This window comes from Lampris incognitus, chromosome 7 (genome assembly GCF_029633865.1).
Source record: "Lampris incognitus isolate fLamInc1 chromosome 7, fLamInc1.hap2, whole genome shotgun sequence".
Taxonomy (NCBI): Eukaryota; Metazoa; Chordata; class Actinopteri; order Lampriformes; family Lampridae; genus Lampris; species Lampris incognitus.
In genome coordinates, this window is record NC_079217.1 from 54,228,267 (window position 1) to 54,236,626 (window position 8,360).

An 8,360-nucleotide genomic window follows, 5' to 3' on the forward strand; every position below is an offset into this window, starting at 1 on the left:
TTCATCTTTTGTCTGCACATCGCTTGTTTCCTTGGCCTGTATATTTGAACGCCTTCAGTTCTCCTTGCCCGCTATGTCCTGTTGTCAATTCTGCGTTTGTGTTTACATGATTCGTTTTTGTATGAGCGTTTTATTATACTGGCTGCAAACTAATTTTCCTGTAAGGGACAATAAAGACACTTTGACTTTGACGTAAACCTCTGAGCCACCACTGCAGCACAGAGCTCAATCTGAGACAGCTGAGCCATAAGTGCTGTAGAGTTTCTTCATCATTACAGAAAAAACAGTGACTCCTTGCTCAGGGATCTACAGTGCATCCGGAAAGTATTCACACCCCTTCACTTTCCCCACATTTTGTTATGTTACAACCTTATTCCAAAATGGATTAAATTCCTTTTTTTTCTCAGCAATTTACATACAATACCCCATAATGACAAAGCGAAAAAGGTTTTGTAGAAATTTTTGCAAATGTATTAAAAATAAAAAACTGAAATATTGCATTACATAAGTATTCACACCCTTTACTCGGTACTTGGTTGAGGCACCCTTGGCAGTGATTACAGCCTCAAGTCTTCTTGGGTATGAAGCTACAAGCTTGGCACACCTATATTTGGGGTATTTCTCCCATTCTTCTCTGCAGACCCTCTCGAGCTCTGTGAGGTTAGATGGGGAGCGTCGCCGCGCAGCTATTTTCAGGTCTTTCCAGAGATATTCAATCGGGTTCAAGTCTGGGCTCTGGCTGGGCCACTCAAGGACATTCACAGACTTGTCCCAAAGCCACTCCTTCGTTGTCTTGGCTGTGTGCTTAGGGTCGTTGTCGTGTTGAAAGGTAAACCTTCGCCCCAGTCTGAGGTCCTGAGCGCTCTGGAGCAGGTTTACATCAAGGAGCTCTCTGTACTTTTCTCCATTCATCTTTCCCTCGATCCTGACTAGTCTCCCAGTTCCTGCCGCTGAAAAACATCCCCACAGCATGATGCTGCCACCACCATGCTTCACTGTAGGGATGGTATTAACAAGGTGATGAGAGGTGCCTGGTTTCCTCCAGACGTGACGTTTGGCATTCAGGCCAAAGAGTTCAATCCTGGTTTCATCAGACCAGAGAATCTTGTTTCTCATGATCTGAGAGTCCTTTAGGTGCTTTCTGACAAACTCTTAAGTGGGCTGTCATGTACCTTCTACTGAGCAGAGGCTTCCGTCTGGCCACTCTACCATAAAGGCCTGATTGGTGGAGTGCTGCAGAGATGGTTGTCCTTCTGGAAGGTTCTCCCATCTCCACAGAGGAACGCTGGAGCTCTGTCAGAGTGACCATCGGGTTCTTGGTCACCTCCCTGTCCAAGGCCCTTCTCCCCCGATTGCTCAGTTTGGCTGGGCGGCCAGCTCAAGGAAGAGTCCTGGTGGATCCAAACTTCTTCCATTTACGAATGATGGAGACCACTGTGCTCTTCGGGACCTCCAAAGCTGTACACATTTTTTGTACCCTTCCCCAGATCTGTGCCTCGATACAATCCTGTCTCGGAGGTCCACAGACAATTCCTTTGACTTCATGGCTTGGTTTCTGCTCTGACATGCACTGTCAACAGTGGGGCCTTATATAGACAGGTGTGTGCCTTTCCAAATCATGTCCAATCCATTGAATTTACTACAGGTGGACTCCAATCAAGATGTAGAAACATCTCAAGGATGATCAGTGGAAACGGGATGAACCTGAGCTCAATTTTGAGTGTCATAGCAAAGGATGTGAATACTTATGTACATGCAATATTTCAGTCTTTTATTTCTAATAAATTTGCAAAAATTTCTACAAAACTTTTTTCGCTTTGTTATTATGGGGTATTGTGTGTAGATTGATGAGAATTTTTTTTAATCCATTTTGGAATAAGGCTGTAACATAACAACATGTGGGGAAAGTGAAGGGGTGTGAATACCTTCTGGTTGCAATGTATATGTGCCACATGCCTGTTCATAGTCACATCCCCATGTACCACCCTCCACTGCAGAGCTGCAGTGTGTTTCTTTATGAGGGTTTTGTACAGGAAATTTCAGCTGCCGCTGGGAGATGAACCTGGTGTCAATACACTCAACCACCTCGCCTCCTGTACACTGGCTAGTTATGTTCTGTTGAGAATCTTTACAGTGACTGCATTCAAGGCCTGCTTTGATGTTCTTGAGAAATCCTGTAGCTCTGGTGTTTTAAAAGACAGAAGGGGCCCGTTTTCCTCCTCCTGCTGTTCCACTGCAGCATGGATCCATAAAGATTGAAAAACAGACCGCATAACTGACTGATCCTCTCCACACCCTGCTCCAAATGCCTCTCTGAAGAAATCAGGAAGTGCACTGATCACTTCCTCCAACAGCATCTCCATTAGACAAAAATATTTAAAACCAGTCTCTTGGCTCAAAATAGCAGCCGTTTTCCACACGCTATCTTGGTAAATCCAGCTCTTGTGAGGGATTGCCGTACACTGACGGAGCTGAGAATCCTGCAGTGTATCAGTGGGTTACAGAACAGAGATTCATCTGCTACACTGCCATAGATCTGGGAGCAATCTCTCTTCTTGTTTTAGACTGTTCCCCAAGCTCGGAGGACAGCCTGATTGAAAGGTGTCGTAGTGAACTCCATGCCAGCTAGTTCCAGAAGGTGCAAGTGCTTGTCATAATTCAGGTTCACAATCCTACAAAGCAAAACAGATGCAGTTTCACTTCAAAGCAGGTTTTTTTTCCCCCATTTTTTACTCAATTGTATCCAGCCAATTACCCCACTCCTCTGGGCCATCCTGGTCGCTGCTCCACCCCCTCTGCCGATCAGGGGAGGGTTGCAGACTACCACATGCCTCCTCCGATACATGTGGAGTCGCCAGCCGCTTCTTTTCACCTGATAGTGAGGAGTTTCGCCAGGGGTATGTAGTACATGGGAGTATCACACTATTCCCCCCCAGTCCCCCCCCAAACAGGCGCCCCGACCGACCAGAGGAGGCACTAGTGCAGTGACCAGGACACATACCCACATCTGGCTTCCCACCTGCAGATGCAGCCAATTGTGTCTGCAGGGACACTCGAACAAGCCAAAGGTGACACGGGGATTCGAACCAGCGATCTCCGTGTTGGTAGGCAAAGGAATAGACTGCGATACTACGTGGTTACCCCCAAAACTGTTGTTTAAGATATATAATAGTCACTGCACACTTTGAAGGTGAAAAGCTGTGATACGACTGCAATGGTCAATCAGGCCCTGGCCACCTTCTTTTTTTATGAACATATTTTATTAGCATTTTAGGAAAACAAACTTTTTAGGAAAATATAAAGCAATGCATTAACATAAATTGTTAATGGCTTCCCCTACCCCCCCCCACCACCACTTAGTCTTTTGAGCTCCTTATCTTAGGTCAAGGAAATATGACAATAATAACAAAAATATATTACTGTTAAGAATAACAATAACGATAATAATAAATGAGGTACGTTAGTGTAAAACAAAGAGAACGAGAAAAAAATGTATATAAAGACACATACAAACATAAATGAGAGCAAAGCGTACTGCGTATATGTATGGGCCATTACGGTGCATAATAAGTTGTTGGGAGTTTGAAGATTTTCAGTGTGCTACCAAACTGTAGGATTTAGCTGTTCCATTGTATTAGTCGTCTCATCTGGGTAGTCATTCTGGGGAAAGGGAGGTCAGACTCTTAACAGAAGAGGTCAGAGGCTGCCAATTTATTTGTCGAACATGGTATGGAGAATTTGATCTTTTCCAGCTCCAAAACAGACATGGTATCACACAGCCAAGAAGTGGTAGGTGGGGGTAACAGTTTCTTCCATAGTAAAAGTGTTCGCCGATGGGCTATTACAGAGGTGAATGAGATTATATTGGCTTGCATTACTGACATATTTTTGCCAGGGTCAGGTATACCAAATATAGCAGTCAGTAGGGATGGTTCTATTGCTTGTTCTAATATTACTGAAATGACTTGAAAGTAAGATTTCCAATACTCCCCCAGTCTCGGACATGACCAGGACATGTGAGTGAGATTACAAGGAGCCTGATAACATCTGTCACAGGTGTTAGCTATATTCAGGTATATCCTGGCAAGTTTAGATTTACTATAGTGTGCCCTGTGAACTATTTTGAATTGTATGAGTTGAAATTTTGCACAAGATGAACAAGATTTTATTTCTTTCAGCGCCTTAGATAATGTCAAGTTCTGTTTCCCATTCTGTTTTAATTTTCAGCAAAACTGGAAGTGTATCTGGAGCTAGGAAGTTATATAAAAACGACATATGCTGTCTTGTCATTTTTGTCCCCATTAAATGGTTATCAATTCCCGATGAGGGTGGGGCATCTGGAAAAGAAGGTGTGTTTGATTTGAAGAAATGCCAAATTTGGAAGTACCTGAAGTGGTCAGATTGCTGTAGGTTGAAGGTATTACACAACTGAGCAAAGCTGGAAAATGTGCCTTCACTATAGAAATCACCTATTGTACCTTGTCTGTCCTAAAAAGAAAATCTGGCATCAATCTCAGCGGGTTTGAACAGTTCATTATTACATATTGGGGTGTTAAGGGGGGGGGCATGTTCCAGTCACAGTGTTGTTTGATTTGTTGCCAGATTTTCAAAGTGGATATGACTATCGGCGTATCCGTCTATTGTTTGGGTTTAAGTCTGTTAGCATAGCATACCAAAGCATTTAAGCAGGAGGAGTAACATGAATGTGATTCCGCCACTTGGTTTCAGGACAGACAATGTGAAATTTTTGCATGTTGGCTGCCCATTAGTAAAATTGCAAATTTGGTTATCCTAAACCTCCCTCCAATCTACCCCTCTGTAATAAGGATTTTTGAAGCCTTGGAGATTTATTGCCCCATATAAATAAAGAAAACATACTGTTAATGCTATGAAAAAAATGACCTATGGAGGAAAAGAGGCAAACATTGAACTAGGTACAGATACTGAGGGACAATGTTCTTGTTTATACATTGTACTCTCCCTGCCAGTGTGATCTGCAAGCTGTTCCACCTTTGAAGATCTTCTAACTTGTGTTGTTGGCACAGAAAAATTGTTGTCAAATAATAGTGATATATTTTGGGAAATGTTGATTCCTAAATATTTAAAGGTTGTTGGGGAAAGAGTGAATGGCAAATTAGACCATGTAATAGCCCCTGCCAGCTGATTGGTGGGGGGGGGGGGGTAAATCCCTTTTTCCTATACTGAGCTTATATCCAGAGAAAGTGCCAAATGTTTTGAGAGTGTCTAAGAAATATGGAATGGCTGTTTTTGGATCTGATACACAAAGTAACAAATCATCTGCATACAGGGACACTTTATGCTCAGTTCATTATTCCCATTGGTCATGTGACTTCTGGTTGCCGCCATGTTGGATCACAACCGAGCTATGGATACATGTAGCAACTGTTTGATATTCTATGCAACGTGTGTTCTCGCTGCTTGTTTTTGCTCGAAAGTACGTTTATAAGTTAAAAGTTAATTCTTACTTCGTAAAATGATTGCCTGCTGCCTTTTATTATCTAGGGAACAGGTTTTTTTTTAAAACTTTAAGTACCTGGCTCTGACAGGAGTAGGAAAAATTCTTCGAGTTAGTTCCTATCGTTTTAGGCCATAAGCCTACCCGATCAAAAGGAGTTCATCAATCATGGTAAACTTTTTTGCAGTCGTTGGGTGTTCAAACAGAATTGGAAGTGACAAGAAATCTTTGTTCAGATTACCAAAAGTTATCACACATCACGGTGGAGATGCAAAATTAATTTCAGAAGAGAGACGTCTGTCTGGTTGGCTCGGATTAGCAGATCAGATTTGACCACGAGAAGCAAACCAACACCAGAGTTTGTTAAGATCACTTCGTCTCCGGGAAACCAGCTGCTCTTTTCCACAAGGTGAACATAGACTGGGCACCTACTTTAAACTTGGGACACAACAAATTTAGGCCTCCTGCAGATTCATCACTGAAAAGAATCGTTAAGAGGTCAAAAATGGAAGCAACATCAGGCAAACCAAGATGAAGGCAATCAGACCCCTGTCAAGCTAACGAACGATAAGGATGTATATATCGAAGCCACACTGGTAACCAAGGATGTTTCTTTACATATATTTTTTTCTTTAATTGCAAAAAATACACATACAGGAATCAACATAACAGCAATGTACACACAACTTCAAACAGAAAACAGAAACTGACAGTGAACAAAACACACTCCCCATTTCAAATACAACAATGTTCTTCAAAATGAAAAATACATAAACTGAATAGAAAATAATGAAATTTAAAAAAACCCAATTGCATTAAAATTGGAAATATAAGAATAAAGAAGCATTAAGTCACAGAATGTCAGCGGATTATTTAAAGATGTTGTCGTAGTAGTTTAGCAGTGTTGTACTCTTGTTGTCTTCTACTAATCTAGTAGAACTTCAGAGAGGTTCTAGTTGGGAGTAGAACATTTCTGCTTGTGTATGAAGAATTTTTTTTTTTATAAACTTTATTTTCCAATTTTCAAGTTTTTTTGGAACAGGTATACAAAGCACACGAACAACAACAACAACAACAAAAATAAACATGCAGGAATCCCCCCTCCCCCCCAAGGCTAAAAAAAAAAAGGACTACGCAGGGATTTCTTATTCCAATTCCACATAATAACCATATTTTTGAAGAAAATATAAAGTTGTACACATATATCTATAAGTATTTTCGTGACAACCAGGTAAATAAAAAGTACATTCAATAAAAGGGAAACCCTTCAATAAAGTCTATGAAAGGACTCCTGGTCAAAGTAAAGTTTTTGCGGGTTTTACATATTTTATATCGGAGCTTTTCTAAAGGTAGAAAGGACAGCACCTCCCTCAACCACTGCAAAAATGATGGCGCTTTATTTGACTTCCAGTTAAATAGGATAAGTCTGCGTGCTAGTAATGAGGCAAATGCTAGAGCATTTGCCTGCAAAGTTGTGACCTTACAGTTAGGGGGTGGTATGCCAAAGACGGCTGTGTGAAAATCGGGGTTTATGGTCTGTTTACAGATATGTGAGAATACATTAAATATCTGTCCCCAATAACTGTTGAGGGAGGGGCATGCCCAGAACATGTGTCCCACCGAGGCTGGACTATGACTGCACCTCGGACAGCTAGGGTCTGTGGTGGGAAAGATTCTGGCAAGCTTGTCCCCCGAGTAGTGAAGACGGTGAAGCACCTTAAACTGAATTAACCCATGTCGTATACACAATGAAGACGTATGAATACGAGTTAAGCTGTCCCGCCATGCCTCTTCAGAAAGCTCTACACCCAAATCTCTCTCCCATGCAGTTTTTGTTTTGTCCCAGGATATCTGTTTCAATCCCTGTATCAGTGTGTAAATTATAGAGACCCGTTTTTTCCCAAAGGGATCCTTCTCTAGAATAACATCTAATTGGCTCCTGGTTGGCAGATACGGAAATGAGGGAAACACTTTCTTGGCAAAACTACGGATTTGAAGGTATCTAAAAAAATGGGATCTGGGTATGTTAGGGTCTTTGGTAAGTGTTTCAAATGAGGCGAATGTTCCATCTTTAAAAGATCACAGAAAAACACCAGTCCATTTCTATGCCAAAGTTGAAATGTGATATCTAACACAGATGGCAAGAAGAATTGATTATTTGCTACTGGAAAAAGACCGCTAGCATGCTTTAATCCAAAGTGCCTCCTAAACTGGAGCCATATCCTAGGTGAAGCTTTAACCACTGGGTTTGTTATTTGTATGTTACGATTATGTGGTAGTGGAGAGGTGAGTATCGGTAAAGGATTGGATAAGAGTTCCATGTGAACCCAATCTGTACCCTGTTGATTCTCATATGTAAATGCCCAATGTAAAAGTTTTACAATGTTCGCAGCCCAGTAGTAACAAATAAAGTTAGGCAAACCTAATCCCCCTGTCTCCTTAGGGACCTCCAAGTATATTTTCTTCATCCTGGGGTTTGAATTGTTCCAGATGAATGATGAAATTAATCTATCTAATTGTTGAAAAGTTGTCTTAGGTATGAATATGGGAATCAGTTGAAAAAGATAGAGAAATCTGGGTAAGACTGTCATTTTAACTATATTAATGCGGCCCGCTAATGAAATTGGTAGCGTTGACCACTTTTTAAAATCTTGTTTTGTTCGTTCTATTAGTGTTTTAAAGTTATGGTTATATAACCTCCCCATTGTATGAATGACTTTGATTCCTAAATATGTAAATACATTATGTTCAAGTTTGAATGGAAAGCTAGAGTAGTCTCTATCAGTGTGGTTAATCAGAAAAAGCAAGCTCTTTGAATAATTTATCTTATAACCTGACAGGCGACCAAAGTTATCCAGGGTAAGTAATAGTCTTGGTATAGATT